Raw genomic sequence first — 21,659 nt, 5'->3', positions numbered from 1 at the left:
AAAATTTAAACAATTCACAGATCACCAAGTCAACTTCCTTGTATGTTGCGAACATACTTGGCTTTAAACGGCTTCTATAATTTGTCCATGGCATTTGGATTTCTGCAGATTGTAACATACATGACATCATGCATTAAGCTGTACTAGTCTGGTCTCTCTGAAGTAGGTGGTCGCAAGAACATCTGATTACAGTCATGCACCAGTTGAGCTCATACCAAAAAACTAATATTGTTGGTAAACTGGTACAAAACAAAGGTTTCTGCACTAAACTGTGTCTATGAAGCCAAACAACATTCTGAAAAAATCTTCTCTTGAATCTAACTTGGTTTTCTATTTTCCTTTTATTTATTTGTATATTTATTTTATCTTGAATTGTTGCAATTGTTTGTATAACAACAACAAATATTCACAGAAATTCATAAAGCTCCTACGAAAAAAACTAAATCCGCAAATGAACATCACTGAAATATCCCCGTGGCAACCACGCTAAACCACCTGGTAATGTATCCGCGGTAGAGGCCCGAAGCCTGAAAGGTCTCCTGTCTGAAAATTGTTTTCACGTCGTCGCCAACAACAGAAGAAGAAAGCCCGTTGACAGGGCCCTCATGAGGAAATGTTTGGAATACTTTCTGTGGGCCTAAAAACAAAGGCAGAGATTGTTCAGCATGACTGTACCAGCAGCTTTTACTGGCCGCTGTACATTCAGTCAGTGAAAGGCACAAACCACGCTCTTACCTCTGGCTCATGTGTTGTCGGATTAGAGATCATATCGATACAGAATCCAAGCTAATTATTAATGAAACAGAGCACACACCCCTGTGCTGTGACATTGTGATAGTGACTTGTCTAAATTTGGACTTTTTTCTTGCTATCAGACCACCTGCAGGCTTCTTCCTAGAATCAGGAAGAAGCCCGATTCGAGTGACGCGCGTCCTCGAATCGTCTCATCACACGGAAGTGTGTGGTCGGCCTTGTAGAATCCTTCCTCTGTTTAATCACATGGGTTGTGTAATAGCATGAAATCCATATCCTACTACTACAAAAATAGAAGAAAAAAAACAATCCCAAATCTTTGACGGATGAAGTTTTTTTTATCTCGAAAAAAGTTCACAGCGAGAAGAAATGTAAGAATAAAGACAAACAACCACGCTACAGTAATTAGTCATGCTTCATTTCTACTCATTCATTCATTCTTAAACAATGGATGCACTTTTTGTCTTATTTTCTTTCATCTCTTCCCCTGTTTTTCTGAAATGAACAGTCTTCACTGTGCAAAAAAAAATCTTTTTTTGATGCGGAATGTATTATTTTGTTTTGAGTTTCCCTCACACTTCTCAGTATTTCCCCTTCCCCCCGACCCCACCTCACACACACACACACACACACACACACACACACACACACACACACTTTCAACCGTCCTTTTGTTTCCACAGAGCGTTATCCTTTTTCTGTTCCGATCTCAGCGTGATGTTTCAGACCAATATTGAAACCAAGAAGTGCACGTCTGTCTTATGCTGGTGGCGCTCCATCGTCTGCTCCCTCGGGTGCCTTTGCGAATGGTGTGTGTGTGTGTGTGTGGGGGGGGGGGGGGGGGGGGGGGGGTTCCCAGAAACCCTCGTTGTGTGGGTGTATAGAGCTACATAACTGTGTGTGCCTGAGAGTTTTCTTCTGTGTTATGCGTCTATGGCCGTTGACATAAAGTGTGTGTGCAGGCCCTATATATATGCGTGTAATTGTGTGTACATGTGCATGTGTGTGCGTGTGTCCGTGTGGTTAGTCCATTAAATTACACAATCTACCATGCAGTCTGAATCACATCCGGTTTCGAGCTGAAAATAACAAAACCACAGGCTGACAGAAAAGCAGCGCAGCAGGCAGCTGCCCACAGGGAGAGAGGAATACATACGTATACACACACGACAACATCTTTGTTTAAAAAGAGCTTTCTTCTGCAGAGTGTGTGCCTGTTTGCTTGTTTTGTCTTTCGATTACTGAGATTTAAAAACGACAAAATGCTTTTCAAAAGCCTCCACATAATGTATGCAACGTGTATGGGGCTATTGACGTTCAAAGAAAAATCCAATATCAGCCGGCCCCTGCTGGAAATACCTGCTAATATTTAACACCTTTTTTCAAAGAAGTATAGGTCAATATGTTAAATGGCAGCTTCAGTGGAATCACTTTGGGTTTTCAGAAAAAACAATCTTAATGTACATCGTGCTGAAATGACACGGTTCAAAACATCAGTCTGCCGTATGCGGCTCAGGATGTGGTCAACTCTGTGTATGGGGTTGCCTCCCACCTGCAGCGATGCGCTCCTGACGCGAGAAGAGATCTTTGACAAAATGCAAAAGTTGACAAAACTAAGTCTCTCACAGAATGACGTATAGAATAATAAATGAGGTCGCTCAGAAGTTCTTTTTAAATGACTTCTTCAAAATTCAGAACATGTTTTTATTTGTACGTTTAGTTGTGTTTGTCATCTTAGATCTTTGGCTTCTTTAAAAAAAAGTTACCCGTAAAAAGAAAAGTTCAGTACACAAAAACAGGTGCCAACACAGAAACGCAAAACAATTCGCAGGCCGACCCATGACACATATAGAGACTGAGCATCACACCAAAGCTTTAATTATTGAATTCCCATTTTCGATAGTTTCAATTCTCGATAGTTTCAATTCTCCTTAGTGAGGCAGTAATTGGGGCATCTGGAGGACATTTACTGTCAAGTTCAATTTGAACATTTAGGTCATGGCATGCAGACACAAGGAAAGATGTGTATGCAATGTAGACAGACACGTTCCACAGTTCTGTGGGAGCCCTGTCTCTGTGAGTCTGACTCTATGTCCCATGTGCGTGTCGTCTGTAAAAAGAAACAGCACACGCGCTTGTATGAACACGAAAGAGTTTTACGTAACAGAGAAGGGTATGACCTGCATTTCCACTCATTATGAAACACAGTGGTCTCAGTAAGCTGTTTTAACACAGTTAAAGTACAAGCATACAGTCAGTGTCAGTAAAATGGAATTAGCCAGGGATGGAGGTTGCAGAGAGAAGGAAATGAGGCAGTTAAAGAACAAGGGAGGGGATTCGAGAGATGAGGCTGACGGAGAGCGGCAAACAGTCAGAAAGAGAGGAAGAGAAAGTGAATGGAGAGGTAGAATCAGTAAAAAAAGAAGAAGAAGAAGAAGATAGATGAGAGAAACTGGGAGAAGCTGAGAGCACTGTAATAATGTTTGGCCTTGGTCTGCCAGCGGGGTCCTTCCCCTTAAGAAGCCAACAGGAATGTGAGGAATGCTGCTTGAGAAGAGAAAGGGAAGGAGAGGAGGAGAGGGGGAGAAAACAGGGGAGGACGATGAGAAAGAAAGAAAAGCCAAGAAGGAGGAGGAGGAGGAGGAGGAGGAAGGAAAGCAGGGAATCCATGGCGATGAAGAAGATGATGAAGATAGAGGGAGCGAGACGGGAAGATGAAGGCAGGGAGAAATATGAGACACGGAGGAAAATACCTATTATCTTTACTGGGCTGAGTAAACACAAGAACAAAGACGATGAAGATAAAAAGGCTGGAAAACATATGGGAGGAAAACATGTATTTCTTTCTGTATGTGTGTGTTGGTGTGTGTTACTTGCATATGTGCAAAGAGAGAATCAGGGTGTGGTCCACTAGTACTCAACCACACTCAAACTTCCTTTGCAAAGTTTTCTCTTCTGCCTCTCTAGTCTCAGTGGCAGAAACGTCTCTCCTGCAATGTTCCACAGAAAATACTCCCTTTCCCGGTGTGACGGCCCTTTCAGTGAAAGTCTGCTCCGGTCTTGTGGCGGTCAGTTGATAATCATGAGACGCAGACAGACAGAGACTTTGCTCAAATCGTGTGAGACCCTCCTGCTTCATGGAGGGTAACGTGGAGGCTACGAGGTTATTTAAAGCGCCGAATACGCAGAATGCTGCTATTGAAGAGAATTACTAATTTCTCCTCCAGGGAGCTCACTGGGGACATACTCATGGTACGTTCACAAAAACACAGTGACTGACAATTAGGTTAGGATCAGAATCTGTCTTTTAGGAGCATGTGTTGGCATATAAAACGTTATTATTCTTATAATGTAGAATTTCTGTGAAAACAGACAAGTTTGCCAATTCAGACTCAATCCCTCCAAACTGACCAAATACATTAGCAAGTGAGCCGGTGAAATACAGCTAGCTTTAGCTGAACCGAGATGGACTTACTTTTCCCCTCCATCCGTATATGTAATCTGTAACTGAAAAATAATAATAACTGGCGGCTGGTCATTTCTGTTTCTGTTGACCCACATAACTAAATATGACAGTGGCTAAATTGATTCATGATTCTGCTTTTAACTTTATTGGAAATACCACAATTTGGTGATGATCTACATTTAAACGACTTTAATTTAATGGCCTCAACTGCAGTGCGAGTGCATTCAGTGACAGTGTGGGATCCGGTAGCTCTGACAGCTTAACCCAGGGGGGGTCATGTTAAGAGAATGGTAAAATTGGCCCACTCGTGTTGATACGGTCAGTCCTGCTCTGTTTAGGTCCGTTAGCTATCGGCTATGTTAGCTGCATTAGCCCCAACGCAGGACTCTGCTAACAGCTAGCTAGCTCTCATCATACCAACATGAGAAGACGTGCTTCGTTGTAGTTAGCGCTCGCTTCAGTTGGCCATTTGCGAAGCTGCATGCAGACAAAGCTAATGTCTGGTTAAATGTGTGCCCTTGCTTTCTCATTATATCATGTATAGGTTGAAATCAATATAATTTTGCCAGAATAGGCTTTTTTTTTAATTAGGCACAGGTTCTTAAACATGTTCTTGTGTCTGTACAACATTTAACATTTAAGAACGTTGGCTTCTTTTGTTGAATGAAAAGATGATGTTGTATAAAGGTCAGAGAAGTCAGATGACATTCACGTGCCTGTTAAAGAAGAAAATAATCTGTATTTTAGGATTACACTGAAGAACACCACATTATATTCTGAGATGTCCCGTGAATATGTGTTTCAATGTTATATTTCCAGGCACAGGGTTATGAGTTGTGTGGTGATTAAAGAAAAGATGTGATACATTTGAGCAAACCTAAAATAAAGCTCCTCGCCCAAATGCGTATATAACCCACGCAAAAAACACTGAAATGCAAATACGCCGCAAACATAACTAGAAACCCAAACAAGAGGCGATCATACATTCCCTTACAGACTGTACTCATTTTCTAAATGTCTACGTGTGAAAAAAGACGAGTGTCGGAGGCGTTGTTGACATGTGCAGTCCGCAGAACGCACAATGGATCGCTGACAGACGTTTTCCACAACAGAGCAACGGTGTCATGTGTGCAGTCATCGCTAACTGGTATTCCAGGTGCACGTAGGATAAGAGTGTCAAATGTCAAAATAGAAACTTCCCTAAGCAGACAAATCCAAGTTGGTAAAGCCGTCAAAACAAAAGATCTCTGGATATTGTCATGCAGAAACTGAAATGAATGAATGTGATTTAAAGATGGTGGCATCCGAATGAATAGCAGCCACTTTTGGGCGTTTGATCTGGTCGGAATGAAAGTGAAATGAGGTCAACCAGCAAGAGCTGTAATGATGGACGCTTTACACCCTAAAGATGTTTGCAGTTAGGGCGAGTTGTGCAAAACACAGAAAGAAACCATAGCAACCACAGGAAAATCCCAGGGATATCAACAGCGCGCGCGCACACACACACACACACACACACACACACACACACACACACACACACACACGCGCGCACACACACACACACACACACACACACACACACACACACACACACACACACACACACACACACACACACACCTCAGAATGAAGAGTCGAATCAAATCAAAACTCACCCTCTCAAAAACACCCACCGTACTCAACAACAACAAGCATGAGAAGTGTGTGTGTGTGTGTGTGTGTGCGTGTAGGAAACACCCAGACAGGCCAAAAATAGCTTTACACTCTCGTTCCCCATCTCTCGGCTTTCAATCCCTCACTCTCTCTTTCGTTCTCTCTCTCTCTCTCTCTCTCTCTCGCTTGTATCATCATAAACCATCGGTAGGAAAAAAACACGAGTTAAGGTTCCCGCACGGAAAATATCACCCACTTAAGAGCGCACCAGAATGTGAGAATATCAGGCTGAGTGTGTATGGAGAGAATATAATAATATCTGTTGCAAGGGGAAACACAAAGTCGGTTGACATCAGTCCGTTTGTCTGACACATCGCGTCGATGTAGAGAAGTCAGATATTCCTTTCAGACATTGTAGAGAAGAAACACTGGTATTTATATGTTTCGTTTAAAAGGAAATGGAGCTGCTTCAAGTTAATGTTAACACGCTGATGTTTTTTTCTCACGTAGGTCTTCTCCACATTGTTTAGGATGCCTTCACACCCACAGATACACTTTGCTTTGGTCCAGAACCGAGGCGGCAACTTTTTCGGTTTGTTTAGCTTCAGGCTCTCCAATTACACGTGAAGCCAGGCTTCTGAACAAGTCAAAGTGACTCACACGTAGCATGTTTACAGTTTTAGCAACCTGTCATCCCGCAGAGTCAGAAAAAAAAACAAAATGAAGAAAAAAATACAATTGCAGTTAAATAAGCAAAGCATGTTGACGTGGACTTTTTTTTTCTTATTTCCATCAGGTCTTTGGGTGACAATAACATTACATTCAGCTGGCAAGGTGTCGGCATCCCCACAGCGAAGCAGTAAACTGTTACTGATGTTTGCAGAGGACCGGTTGAGTCACAATTTGACTGTTTCCTTTTTCTTCTATTTTCTTCTCGTCCACATAAATTTGGCTAACCTGGCATCATGTGGTTTGTCTAATCATGTGACTGCTCGGGTTTCTTGTCTTGTCTGTTTGTTTTTAGCCAGTAATAAACTTTGTAAATCCTAATAATAACTACTATAAAACGTATTTGTAATAAACTCCAATTATTGGATTTGCACGGTTATAAGCAATTCTAATATTAATTCAAGTAAAGTGCAATGTTTCCTGTTTGAAGGTGTAAAGGTTAATCTAATCTAGAGTAAGGCTGTCAGATGTCTAAACCTTTGAAACAACGAAACCTAAATCTCGTTTTGGGTCGTTTCCTGTTTTTAGATGAGATTGTTCTCAGCCTCAGACCACAGCACAGTTTTTTTGGAGCCTCGCAATTTTTTTTTTTTAACCAACTTTTTTTAATTATTTGCCGACACATGAGTTTGAATGATTTTGTCCTCACAGGGTCAAATAAAAGGGGAACAATTTAATCTCCAGCCATCACACATATCTAGGACAACATTGTAAATATGTTTGCCTACTATAATGTCCCTCCTCCATACCTGGGCCTATAACTCTCTAGCTTCAGGACGTGTTGGGTACAGCGTGCCAGTTTCCACTTAAATGCATACAGTGTCTTTTCAAAAGAAACTGCCAACAGTTAAGCTAAGTTAGTCAGTAATGAAACAAAAGGAAGGTAAAGGAAGTCGATGTTGACTTGCTTTCACACGGGACACAAACAGCGGTTTCCTGGGTGAAACCAAACTCTTCTCCTGAGACGGATGGGTTTACATCGAGTTAGTTGAAAGATGCTAAAGGAAACAGACCCAGCGAGCCACTGACCAAACGGTGGGTTTTTGACAAGCTTGGAATGAGAATGTGTTGGTAGGCCGGGGGAGTCATGAAGCTGGCAGATGTTACCTGCCTTGCTCAAAGACACTTGAGCAAGGCAGGCAACTTGCACCAGAGACTCTGAAACCTTTAGCCAAGCAATCCCTAACTTGCATAAGGAATTTAATAGCACAACTGTTTTTCCAGTGTCCATGCTGATATTAACGTTAAGCCTGAGTATATTAAAAATAAAATTGGGATGTTTCATAATCTTCACCAATACCTATATTGTCCTTGCGCAAACAACAGCGCAGGATGAAAACATCATGCAACTGTTGTTAAGCACACGTTACACGCACTCAGCTTGTCGGGTCAAGACCCATCAGGCGTGCATATCTGCTGTCTGTCACAGTCACGATGATTGATGAAAGTGAAGCCTCTCAGTCGGGAACTTGTGTTTTCTCTGGTGTTTCGAGTGAAAGGTTACACCTGCCCTCTGTGGGAATTTAAGAGACGGAGCAAGAGAGCGAGAGAGAGACAGATGGGTTTTTCCCTGCAGGATATCCTGTTCTAAGTAGAGCTGCTGGGCCCACTCTGACCTCCTCACCCCTCTTGACCCCTGACCCGCTCATAGCTTAGGATCACATCTCGGACATTTCCTAATCGCCCCAAATCTCTTCGTATTCTTTCAATTGTGCCGTGGCCCCTTTTGCTTTCTCTCCTTCCTAACTCACAGGTGTCACTTACATTTTCCCTCCTTCCTTTTCCTCTTTGTTTCTCTTTTGTCTGCAGCCACTCCATCTAGTGCCAGCCTTCCTCTCCGTCCTCATATCCTTTATATTAGTTTCTCTTTCTCAAAGCATTTGCCCAATTAGACACAGAACACTCAGACCGACGCATATATATGCTGAGCAGGGAATTTAGGACTAGGCATAAAGTCTAGTTCTTCTCAAGAGATCAAAATATTAACATGTCCATTATCTTGATAAGCAACTAATTGTATGTGATCGTTCCAGTCTCTCAAACGTGAATATTTGCTGTCTTAATTTTTGGAACTTATAGTTGGGCAAAACAAAACATTTGAACAAATTGTGATTACAATGTTTCACTATTTTCCGATGTTTTATACTATAGAATCAATCTGAGAAATAATCAACGGATGAATCTATTACGAAAGTAGTCATTCTAGTAGTGTATTCAAATAATGGTGTTTATTTCTTCTTTTTTTTAAGATAGTTCAAAAGCGACGCAATCTCCCTACAAATATTTTTGGGCAAATGTGTGGCTTATGCATCAACACTGGTGTATGTAAGTACAAATTACCATTGTATCTACTTTATTGACCACCCTGATCTGTGACTCCTCTTTCACCACGCGAGAAGTGTTTAATGATGGCTGAGATGTTTCATTTAAGTCAAAAACACAGGTGTGAAAAAGGCTGAAAAAGTGGGGTTTTAAAGTGTCGCCTACCATCTTTGTCACTTTCCTAGCTACCTTGTTCCTCTCATTGACACTGAAAGTTCCCTCTCTCCTAAATCTCTCTATTTCCAAACAACGTTCCCTGCGACATCATTTCCCTTGTTTTTCTGATCATGGTGCAGTCGATGTGCGTCACGAGCTGAAAAAGAATACCCCAGTCTTGGAACAACTGAAAGATGAAAATCGGTCAAAGAGCCTCATATTTGTTGCCAAGATTTTTTTGAATGAAGCGTGCTTTTCTTTGCGCTATGAGTGTTTTGGCCTTTTCTCAAAGAAGTGAAGAAGAAGACGTGCCTCTTTTGTCCGAACAAACTCAAAGAAAACACCACCGTGATTATGAAAAGTCCTTAATTTGACTCGAGACAGGAGAAAGGCTCTCGCTTATATGAAAAATAACAAATACAAATCCCTCAGGTAGTGTTTCTTGCCCTTGGACGCTCTATTCTTTGCCTCTATTCCTCTCCCCCCCCCCTCCTCCCCCCTCTTTCTCTCTCTCCCTCCCACCGCTCAGTAGAACTGGTATCCATTAGCTGATGAATGGTTGTTTGTGTTTTCTTAAGCTCAACAGCGCCACCCACGGTCTCCGCGGCCAAAGACGGCGATAACAAAACATTTGCTGTGATTAGAGCAATAATTAGTCAATCATCCTCGGACCTGTGGGCCGACCCCGAGGTCAAAGAGACACAGAGTGGGCTCTGCTTCCCAGGTGCTTTCCCATGAAAACCATCAGGCTGCGAAGATATAGTGGGGTCATTGTCCGCAGACAGGTGACACACACACACACACACACACACACACACACACACACACACACACACACACACACAGAGCAGATGCCCCTCTGTGTCTGTATGGTACCGCATGTCCCGCATGTCTGGGAGTGCACGTGCCCGTGCGTGAGCCACGAGGATCCCAAGCGGACCGGGCGAAGGGGTTTGCCCAGACAAGCTGCGGTGGAAATCAGCACTTCCTGCTTCCTGTGGCGAGAGGAAGTGCTACCGTCGTTGTCCCCTTATCGCTGGATACACAGGCAGCGTGGAGGGAGGAAGGCAGGGAGGGAGGGAAGAGGAAGAGGAGAAGGAGGCAAGCAGGCTTTTCGTTTTTGTTTTTAGTTTCTGGCAAAAAAGGAAACGCTGAGAGAAGGAGGAGGAGAGCATGTGTAATATGCATCTGACATGTATGTGTAGAAGATTATGCTTCTGATAACATATCATTTGTTCTGTTATAATAATATATACATCTAATAATTTGAGAGCCAAAACACAGCTACAGTGAGACTGTTTATAGTTTAAGTTACACAAAAATACAGTTTTCACTAAAAAACTAAATAAGAACGTTGCCAAAAGACTTCATGTTGTTAGGAGCACATAGATGCTGGTGAGGTGAGTGGAGAGAAGAGCAGAGCGTATGTGTGTGTGTGTGCGTGTGTGTGTGTAAAAAGAAGAAAAGCAACAAGTGAGATGCATTTTGCAGGTTGCGATGAAAAAGTACCCACTTTGCACCTTATTCTGACGGAGAGGGAGGGAAAGAGAGAGAGAGAGAGAGAAAGAAAGGGGGAGAGAGAAAGGAAGAGGGGGAGAGAGGGGGGTTGGAAGAGTTGTTTGGGATCAGGGTGGGGAAGCTTTCAGCACTTGGGATTGTCCCAGATGGACACAAGCCACTCCCTCCCTTTATAAACAGCCTCTGGCTTCTACCTCCCCTCTCTTCTCCCCTTTCCTCTCCTCTTCTACCCTTTCCTCTCCTCCTTTTCTCTCCTCCTCTCCCCTTTTCTTTCCTCTCATCTTCTCCCTTTCCTCTCCTCCTCTCCTTCTTCCCTTCACCGCCCGTTGTACAGCACTCCCACTTTAGCGAGGATTCACGCACCCTCAAAGAAAATCGGAACAAATCGGAACAAATTGAAACTTTCAATTTTTTTTCCTCTTTTATTCTGACAATTTCATCTGCCCCCCACCCCCCACACCCCTCACCCCAACCCCTGCCCTTTCCTAAGTCAACACACCACTAAATGCCGGGCTGACTCACTTCCACTGTGGGTGGCTCTGTTTCCAATTTTCTAACCACCTCAGCCAATCCACCACCTCCGAAGAGAGGAGAACACTTTTTGTCCAGAAAACACAACCACAACTATTTAGAAGAAGAACAACCCCCCCGAGTTGCTTTAATCCTTAAAGACAAACGCGTGCACGAGAGATGCGGAGAGGAAAACTTCTCCCAGTTCTTGTGTGGCTCCGAAATGCTTATCCCTGTTTTCCTTCCTCCCTTTCTCCTCGGGAGAGCGTGGGAGCGCCCTCGGAGGTGCTGCAGACACCACGGGGCTCATAACAACAGGAGGAAGCCGGTAACTTGAGTAACTCTGGGCAGAGGGAGAGGGAGACGGAGACGGAGAGGGAGAGGGAGAAGGAGAGGGAGAGGGAGAGGGAGAGGGAGAGGGAGAGGGAGAGGGAGAGGGAGAGAGGGAGGGAGAGGGAGAGGGAGAGGGAAAGGGAGACGGAGAGGGAGAGGGAGACGGAGACGGAGACGGAGAGGGAGAGGGAGAGGGAGAGGGAGAGATGGAGAGGGAGAGGGAGAGGGAGAGGGAGAGGGAGAGAGGGAGACGGAGAGGGAGAGGGAGAGGGAGAGGGAGAGGGAGACGGAGAGGGAGAGGGAGACGGAGACGGAGACGGAGAGGGAGAGGGAGAGGGGGAGAGGGAGAGGGAGAGGGAGACGGAGAGGGAGAGGGAGAGAGGGAGAGGGAGAGGGAGAGGGAGAGGGAGAGGGAGAGGGAGAGGGAGAGGGAGACGGAGACGGAGAGGGAGAGGGAGAGGGAGAGGGGGAGAGGGAGAGGGAGAGGGAGACGGAGACGGAGAGGGAGAGGGAGACGGAGAGAGGGAGAGGGAGAGGGAGAGGGAGACGGAGAGGGAGAGGGAGAGAGGGAGAGGGAGAGGGAGAGAGGGAGACGGAGAGGGAGAGGGAGAGGGAGAGGGAGAGAGGGAGAGGGAGACGGAGAGGGAGAGGGAGAGGGAGAGGGAGAGGGTGACGGAGAGGGTGACGGAGAGAGGGGTGCGAGGTGCGAGGAGCAGGGTGCGGAGCGCGAGGAGCGGGGAGTGAGGAGCGGGGTGCGGGGCGCGAGGAGCGGGGTGCGGGCGGCTCACATCCCTCCATGTCTCCACATCTTGACGACGTGAAACTGGAGCTCGTGCAAATAAAGGAAAGGAAAACCCAGGTTTACAAATGACCTGTTGCATTCCTGACGGCGTTTCCCACATGCACACACACGCAAAGGGGCATTTTCACCGACACACGCACACACACACACTCTGAACCTCCTGCAAACCCCAAACACTCCGCGTTGCCTTACCAGTCTGTGGTGTGAACATTCAGCATGAGGAGCGCGTTAGAAAGTCCCGTTCGTCATGTTCACGTACAGTTCAGTCCAGAGAAGGCGAGAGTTGCGAGGACACCAAACTACACGCGCACACACGCACGCACACGCACACGCACACACACCGGCTCAGTATCAGTTCCCTCTGTCCAAGTGTTGAGAAAGTGAGGGGCCGCAACAAAAGGCACCGGAGGGAGGGAGGGAGAGGGAGAGAGAGAGAGAGAGAGAGAGAGAGAGAGAGAGAGAGATTAACCCCTCTGAACTGACTGGTGGACTCTCTCCCTCACTCACACACGTCCCCACACACACACACAGTTGGTTTGCTGTATCACTGACTTCTTGTGTTTTCTCACAAGTGCCAAGAGGAGGAAGGGAGAGCAGAGGGAAACCAGAGTGTGTGTGTGTATTCATAATCGTGTGTGTGTGTGTGTGTGTGTGTGTGTGTGTGTGTGTGTGTGTGTTTTAAGGTAGGAGGGACCGGCTGGCTCAAGTCTAGTGGCAGCCTGCCTGGTAGAAAAAAAAACACAATAGCAGGAAACACTATCAGGAGGCAAAATACAAGCACAAAAAACACATTCCCGGGCAAAACAATGATAGTGGAAGCTAACGATTTTTTGTAGGCGTAGCCAATACCCTAAAATATTTGTAAAAATCCAGAAATATCTGAGGGGTTAGTGGCGATGAATGTCAGAGATGTTGACGTCATTTTTGCATGTGTAAAATATTTGAGTTGTTTTCAGGGGTGGGGGGGCATTCATTGCAATTTTTCAAAATGACTCTCACACTCAAACCCAAACATGTAGACACACATTCCCCATGCAATCAGACTCCCACATAAATCTCACCACCACCCACACACACACACACACACACACACACACACACACACAAACACACACGCGCACACACATTCCCCCAGCTGTAATCATATCTAGTGATAAGGGCAGCTTCCCCCAGCGGTCGCTGGCTCTCCGACCACAGTGACTGACAATGGCCCTGTATTCCGAGCCCGCTCTGATTACACACACAAGGAGCTGCATTAGACCCTGCTAATTCAATTTCCTCCCCTCCGGGTCAACCTTGTGTGTGTGTGTGTGTGTGTGTGTGTGTGTGTGTGTGTGTGTGTGTGTGTTGAAGGGAGAAACCTGCTTGCCCAGAAAGCCGACTGTGATGATCTGTGTGTGGGGTGTCATGTGCTTGTTGATCGATACGCTCGTGGTTTGTACCGTTCTGGTGTCGTTGTAAGTAGAACTTGGCTGCGGTGTCAAAACACGCAGCGGTGTGAGCAGGTATGGCTGGCGCAGCAACATATTTCACTGCTGATGTACAGGTGGTTCCTGGTGTTGTTTATTGGGGTGATGTAAGACTATTACTCAATACCTAAGCTTCAAATTATCTAATTATCTTAACTCGATGCGGCTGCTGGGTCCAAGCAGCTTTCTCCCTCCTCTCTTTGGCTCCCTCACTCACTGCAGGCTGATGGGAATGTCCTTAGTTCAGGCTTGTTGTCATTGGCCAAAGTCGTGGACGAATGCAACATTTGACCTGATGACCCGATTAGGTGCATAGACTGTATACGAGTAGCGGACGTCGTCACTGTGACGTCGCCCATTGGATTTGGGGGACTGGCGCTTTGAAGCCTTTGAGTTCGGCAATTGTTTTCCGTCGTCATCTTGTTTCCTCTTTTGATAAACCAGAAGGGACACAAGAGGGTGGAGCTAAGTACAAAGTCAACGCCAAATAGGACATTTAAAGGCGACCAAAAAATAACTGTCATGAACTGAAAACACGCTGTGAAAGGGTTAAGGTTGTCAGACGAAAACACAGTCAACGCTGTGTTAACAACCTGTCAATCACAAGGTTGCCACGCCCCAAATACCTAACCTGCGTTTGACTCTAAATGTGACCATCGTTTACTAAATGAACATCATGCTGTATTGAAGAAGACTTGAAACAGGAGATTGAGACCATACACTTCTGTCTTTACGCCTTACAGACCAGAGCAATTAAAGGTCCTTTAAACTCAACCATAACTTATTTTAGACATTTGGACAAACAACTGATAACGACAGCCTCCCAAGAACGAGATTGGCCATGCGCATGTTACAAGAAGTGTAACAATCCGCCTGGTAGAAGCAGGGGGCAAAGGTCAGGCCCTCGCAAACACGGCTGCAAACTAAATATTAAAGAAAGGAGGTATCCATTCAAACATTTGTGGTTGAAAAGTACCACAATAAGTGAATCAAAGCTTCGACTTTTATTCATAATTGAAAGTATTTTTCGTGTTGAGACGATGTGACCAAGCAAATACAAAAGGTTTTAAATTCCTATTCAGCCGCACGTCCTGTAGAGTCACAGCGCACTGTTGCTCAAGTCGAGTGTCTGTGCCAGAGATTCTTTGTTGTTGCCAAAAGACTTTTATAATCTATAAATATTACAACAGCGCAGCGATAACAATGCACGCTGTGTCTTTTTTCTTGTTTGACTTGAATAGAAAAACTCTGAGAATGTTTTGGTTTGGAGTTAGAGATTATGACAGATCACTTTGTGTTAAGCTGAATGCGCTTTCACTGTTATGCAACTTCTCTTGTGACAAGTTCAGCATGGCGAGCGTCGAATGGCCACATGAGCTGGGAATGAAAACCATCCAGCAGTGTTTGTTTTTTTAAATTACATCAACACTTAATTTATAGCTTTCCAGTCCACTTCCAGCACTAAACGCTAATTAAAGCCGCGCTTCTCTCAATCGCCCTCTCGCTCTCTGCGGAGGTTTCTCTTACAGCCTCCAGAGAAAATGATGTGCGATGAGTCAAAAACACTAAAGCCAGGGTGGAGATGCAGAATGCAGAGCGACAGCAGGTTACATGATGAGAATCAGTTGCTGGTCCGACTTCCTCATGTTCCCCTCCCAGGTTTCCTAAACTCGGGGGTACGGAAAGGACCCAGAATATGTTACAGGCCTTCTTCTGGCGGGTCCCACCAGAACACAAGCTAGCAATATGAAATCCTGGGTCCCACCGTAAGACACTAAATTCTCATTTGGATCCCGGGGATAACATATTTTAATGAAAGCCCTCGCTTTAATTTGAAGCAAGAGGTCAGCTCTGCAGGCCTTTTGCTCCGATTGTGTGTAATGCCGCCCGATGAAGCGGCTGGCTCGCCGCACTTTGTTTATCAGACTCCCTCAACACATCTGAGTCTCATTCTGGACGAATAAAACAATGCCGTGCGACACTGTCAAATGCATGGCAAACATAAGGCGTGTTGTCCACATGTGCGTGTGCGTTGGGGAAAAAAAAGACAAAGAAAGTGTGTGCGTGTGTGTCCAAATGCAGAGAATGTGTTTATTATTAAACTGACTGAATGCAAGGGCGAGGTCCCTCTGTAGGGCTGGGAAGCTACATATCTGCACACACACACACACACACACACACACACACACACACACACACACACACACACACACACACACACACACACGTTAAAAGTGGTCAAGTGTCCTTATTTGCCGTTTGCAATGTCACTACTAGAAATCAAACCAGCAACATTGATTTTCTGACATCTCTGCAACCTCAACCAACCAGACACACACACACACACACACACACACACACACACACACACACACTCATACACACACACACAGTCATACACACACACACACACCTTTTCTGTCATTCGCTCTGACTAAACTGTTCATCGTCGCCGTCTCTCACTCACACACACACACACAGATGTCTCCAGATGTGGGTGTGATGCTTGTACACTGATTAGTGAGTGTGTTGTGTTGTTCCACCTCCCCTCCTCTGTTGTGGTTACCAGCCTTGTCTGCTGAGCGTCAGTACCCGTCCCGCTGTCAGGAGGGCCTGAGCGCTCAGAACAGGTCACAAACAATGGACTGGCTTGTCAATCACGACACTCACCCCTCACACCATAATCAGTCAACGGCGAGGGACAAATAGCTTTCTGATCCCGTTTGAATTGTGTCATGAATTACACACACGTGTGTCAATTTAAAATATTATTTTGCATGTCAAGAAAGTCTTAAAACTATGGAAGTATGAGACTTCCAAATACAATACATACCTTTTACAGAATGCGGTCCAACAGCGGGACAACAATAGGGGAGGGACTCCGCCTCTTTATGATCTTCATACGCTATGTACTGAACCTTTTGGAGGAAATCAACTTTCCAGGAATGTGTGATCATTTAAGTCACAGTTTAGCTGCCGTTCAGGACATTCCAGTGAGATTCCAGTAAATCGAATCAGATTACAGTATTATTAGTCAGTCATGTGGAAATGCCACTGCTGGAGAATACTGTGGGCTTGCACCTGTTGATGAAAGGTTCTGGGAAAAGGTCAGATAACATTTGGCACATTTGGTTATACACAACACAACAAATCTAGCCGAGGGCTCAAGTTTAATGCCTGAAGTCCAGACTTCTATCTCCATCCCATTATCCGAACCGCTTATCCTATTTAGGGTTGCAGAGCCGATCCCAGCTGACATTGTGCGAATGCAGGGTTCAAACAGGTCGTCAGTCTATCGCAGGGCACATATATACACACCTAGAGGCAATTTAGAGTCCAATAAACATGAGCATGTCTTTGGACTGTGGGAGGAAGCTGGAGAACCCGGAGGGAACCCACGCAGAACATGCAAACTCCACAAAGAAGGACTGCCCAGACCGGGATCCGAACCCGGGGCCCTCTTTGCTGTGAGGCGACAGTGCTAGTCGCTACACCACTGTACAGACGACTTCTATCTCACGAATTAAAAAAGATGACCTGAAAATATCAGAGTCGAGGAAGGAAATAAGAAACCACTTCCCGTTGTGAAAATCATGTTTAGTTTCCTTTGACTTCTAATGTATGTAAGTTAGGAAGAAGTGTAACTGGAGCAGCGAGGTTGGAGGGTCACAGCAGATGATGATAGAAATAAAGAAATGGTGCCCACTAAGGTACACATAATGGTCGCCACTCTGACCATCCTGCTATGCTAATTTGAGTGGAAATGTCCGTTTTACTCATAGACTGTATATAAATGGACAAAGTCATTGTGACGTCGCCATCTTGTTTTTTTTTGCAGCCAATGAATGGAAGTTACCGTATTTAGAATGAGGAGGTGTCACGTACGTCATATACGTATGTCTCTGGTAGCGACCTGTCAATCACAGTAAACCCGCCCTAAAGCACTCTCTGCTTTATGGTCTGTTTGACTCTAAATGGACCATCATTTACTAAATGAACATCATGCTGCATTGAAGAAGACTTGAAACTAAATGTAGACCATGAACTCATGTTTACTGAGGGAATAAATCAAGAGAGAAGCAGAGTCATTTTCTCAAAGACTTTTACACAACCAGACTTCTATTTGAAACCAGAGAAGTCGCCCCCTGCTGGTCAGGAGAGAGAATGCAGGTTTTAAGACACTTTACTGGGCAGAACTGGAGAATGTGAGGTGAATCTCTGGGGGAGAGAAGCCAGTCGAGCGCCCACTGCTGGTATTGTCACCTCGAACAGCTTTGACTCAATCCATCGAGGGGCTTCCTCTACTCAGCCGCTGCAATGAAACCCAGATGTAAACACCGTGGCCCAGTTCTGTTAAGCTGGGCCTTTAAAGGCAATAACTTCAGTCCAGTCTAATAACACACTGCACGAGTGAAAACCGAGAAGCCAAACAAATCCGCGTTGGCTTGCAGGGTAACTACGCAGGTAAAGTTTAGACAGATAAACAGCTGTGGTTATGGTCAGGGTTAAGATTGGGCAACTTTTTCGGTTATGGCCATGATGACAGCAATACTGACAAAGAAAGATGTAACGACGCGGGTGAACTTAGGAGTAAAAGTGAAACCGACCGAAAGGAAAAGAGCAGGAGGACAAGCAGGAGGAGCAGGCAGGAGGAGGAAGGAGAAGATGAGATGGGGTCCAGACCCCTGATCCCAGCAGCTGCTGCTGTTTTGTGGGTCAGCGTTACATCAGTGGGTTTATGGAAAAGGCTGGGAATCACGTCTCCACTTGACCTACTTAAAGAATGTTAGTGTTAGATGACATGCAATACTCCCCGGCTTCCCAGCACTCACTCACTGGCTACCCGATGTGCAACAACACACATTGTTGGGTTTTAAAAAAAAATCTTTTCATTAGCAGTTGCTGAAAGGTTGCATAATTAAGGAAGCAAGGGCCTTTTAACGTCTTTGGCTGGGTGAATTGTTTGGAGTTTGGTTTTTATGTCGGCACTTGTAATATTTTCTTAACGAAGCGCTCGTCAACTGAGCTTTGGGTATTACATCAGCACAGTTCATCATTGCTGTTGTTAGTAAAGAATGAAATGTCAGGGATGTGATCATTCATAAAGATAAACATTTCACATGCTTCGAGGAAAAAAAATGTAACTCTCAGAAATGTAACAGAGCTGCACTCCCCCCCCCCCCCCCCCCCCCCCCCTCCTCCTTCCAGTGTTCAGACACTGGTGAGAGTGCAGCGTACAGCTCGTCAATATCTCGGTCGTATATATATAACATGCCAGCTGTCTTTCAGGGAAGAATTATGGTTTTAACTTCCTAAAAAAAAGGAACAAAAACGCATTGAACCCAAAGGAGTAAGAGCATTTCTACTGAATAAAAGTGCGTTGCTGTAGAATTTATTGGTCCGTTTGAATTTATAGCATCCATATGTTGGAGGATTTTACAGTGAATGGTTGTGGTGAGTGTGTGTGTATGTGTGTGCGCGTGTGTGTGCGCGTTGCGATGCAGAGGTTAAGTGGTGTGGTTCTGGCCTCTCGAGCAGCAGCCTTCCAACGCGGGTCATGTCTTTCCTGCTAGTGAACCACATAGGGCACACACACACACACACACACACACACACACACACACACACACACACAGACACAGACACAGACACAGACAGACACAGACACAGACACAGACACAGACACACACACACACACACACACACACACACAGACACAGACACAGACACACACACAGACACAGACACACACACACAGACACACACAGACACACACAGACACAGACACAGACACACACACACACACACACACACACACACACACACAGACACAGACACACACACACACACAGACACACACACACACACTGGACCTGTAGCACTATGAGGTCATTGAGAATGTATAGCTGCACTGCTGTAACTGACGGTGTGTGTTACGAAGCAGGGGATGTGTCCCGTGGGCGCGGTCGCTCTGGCAACAAAGCTGCCTTCCACAAAAGGTCGTCTCTTGGGAAACATGATCAAAAACCGAGATTTGACAATGTGCTTTAAGGCAAATTCACTCCGTACCACTTGTGTACGAGTTGGGGCTAACAGCATGATGACCAGTCAGATATGAACAGATATGAAGTGCATCATTAGGAGTGCACAGCCTGCACAAACTGTCATATTTCAGTGTGTCGCTGTGGCCCAACTTGAATGTAAATAAACCCTGCAGGCTTCCTCCACACAGCAGTGTGTACACGAGGCTGCCAGTGATGTACACAAGCTGCACGGAGGCAGCGAAGACAGTTCATTCTGTCCAGCACATTGGAACTGTTTATACGAGCCACAGTGTCGGAAATAACAGAATGAGCAAAACAACAAAATGTTCTCCGCCGAGAAAAGATCGAGATGAACAAGAGCGGATTAAATTACATTTTAAAAAAGACAACAACAGGAAGTTCTTTTTTAGATCTTTTCATCACATATGCATGATTAATACATAAATAACACTATGAGGTGACCAATTACCTATTTAGGACATATAACAGCAGAGTATTTATACATTGATAAAATCCCCAAGAGGAGAAATTAACATTCAAGTGTTCACGCTGCATGTAGAACTGTGTGTGTGTGTGTGTGTGTGTCTAGGGTCTGAATTTAGTCATCTGGGAGTGACATGCCCATTTGATATCGTCCATGATATCGATAATGGCCAACATATTGAGACCGGCTCTCCTTCAGGGCATTCATGTTGTTGTAAACATAAAGCGTGAAAGAAACAAGACAAAAAAGACACGGCCAAGAAAGATTTGGGTGGAGGAGGTTTTTTTACGACCGTCAGACAAGCAGCTCTAATGGAGTGTACTGGAGACTGTGAACGGCAGCACTTTCCAAACACTCAACCAGGCCAAAACTGAATAAAAACAGATACTTAGTGGGGTCGTTACAACCGGTGGAGAAGAGAAAAGGAACGAAAAAATGGAAACGAGAGCAAAACACAAGATATTTCCTGCGGTACTGTATCCTCATTTGGAAACTCATACTGTTCACGTAAGAGCACACAAAAAGGAGCTCCATCCAAGCCGCAGCCGCCCTGGGAGATGTAATACCCCCGTTATATATTTAGCTATTATTTGCACGCAGCCAAACTCTCCGCCCGACACTGGCGACGGAGCCAGATGTGGCTGATGGATTTGTGATATCCGAATACCCGAGCCCCGCATTTGCCGAGGATGTGGAGATGGACGGGCGGAGGAAGGAGGTGAGGAGGGAACACAATGGGATCTGGAAAAAAAAGAAAAGGGGAAGACGGAGGCTCTCTCAGGAGGGGGAGTGGAGGGGGATTTTTGATTCCTCCTCTCCATCTCCCCATCCTCTCATTCGCATCTCTCCACCTCGCTCTTTCTGTCCCACCTCCTTCATTGAGAATCAAGCTTTTTCTGTAACTCTGTCTCGCTCTCACTCACACACACACACGCGCGCGCACACACACACACACACACACACTCACACACACACACGGTTTTGGCTGGAGTTGGCAGCAATGTGAGTAAGAGCAACAGCTGCAAGGATTACAGACAAGGGAGGGAAAGGGAAGAGGTAGTTTGTGTCTGTGTGTGTGTGTTTGTGTGCATGTGTGTGTGTGTGTGTGTGTGTGTGTGTGCACAAAGAGAAGAGTTGTGGGTGAGAAAGACAAATGTGTCAAGGGACGGAAAGACAAAATAAAATGTTGCACTCGAGTGGGTTTTCATGCATGTAATGAGAGCAGCACAAACTCTCTGCATTGAGTATGTGTACATGTTGGTGCATGGTTTCAAAGGCAGTGGGTGGGAGATGTGTGTGTGTGTGTGTGTGTGTCTGATCGTATACTTTGCTGCGAGTATTCTTCCCACAAATGTGTCACAGTGTGGAGACGCAGTCGGCTCACGGCTCTCTGCACAATGTCTGAACACCTTGTGAG

At 45.3% G+C, this 21,659-nt stretch overlaps 1 protein-coding gene across 2 annotated transcripts in view; it reads right to left on the bottom strand.

The window, feature by feature from the left end:
- The window catches only part of hdac7a (histone deacetylase 7a), a 57,924-nt gene extending 45,306 nt beyond the window's left edge, over positions 1-12,618 (bottom strand). Inside the window, exon 1 of one of the 2 annotated variants that reach the window (XM_034536767.1) lies at positions 12,438-12,618. The gene's annotated coding sequence lies outside the window, so the exon portion shown is untranslated. Of the gene's footprint in view, positions 1-735; positions 829-12,437 lie in introns of those variants that run through there. The other variant, XM_034536768.1, reaches the window with a different exon arrangement.
- Between the last annotated feature and the right edge of the window lie 9,041 nt (positions 12,619-21,659).

The sequence above is a fragment of the Cyclopterus lumpus genome, chromosome 7 (genome assembly GCF_009769545.1).
Source record: "Cyclopterus lumpus isolate fCycLum1 chromosome 7, fCycLum1.pri, whole genome shotgun sequence".
Lineage (NCBI taxonomy): Eukaryota > Metazoa > Chordata > Actinopteri > Perciformes > Cyclopteridae > Cyclopterus > Cyclopterus lumpus.
This window is presented reverse-complemented; position numbering and strand designations above follow the sequence as displayed.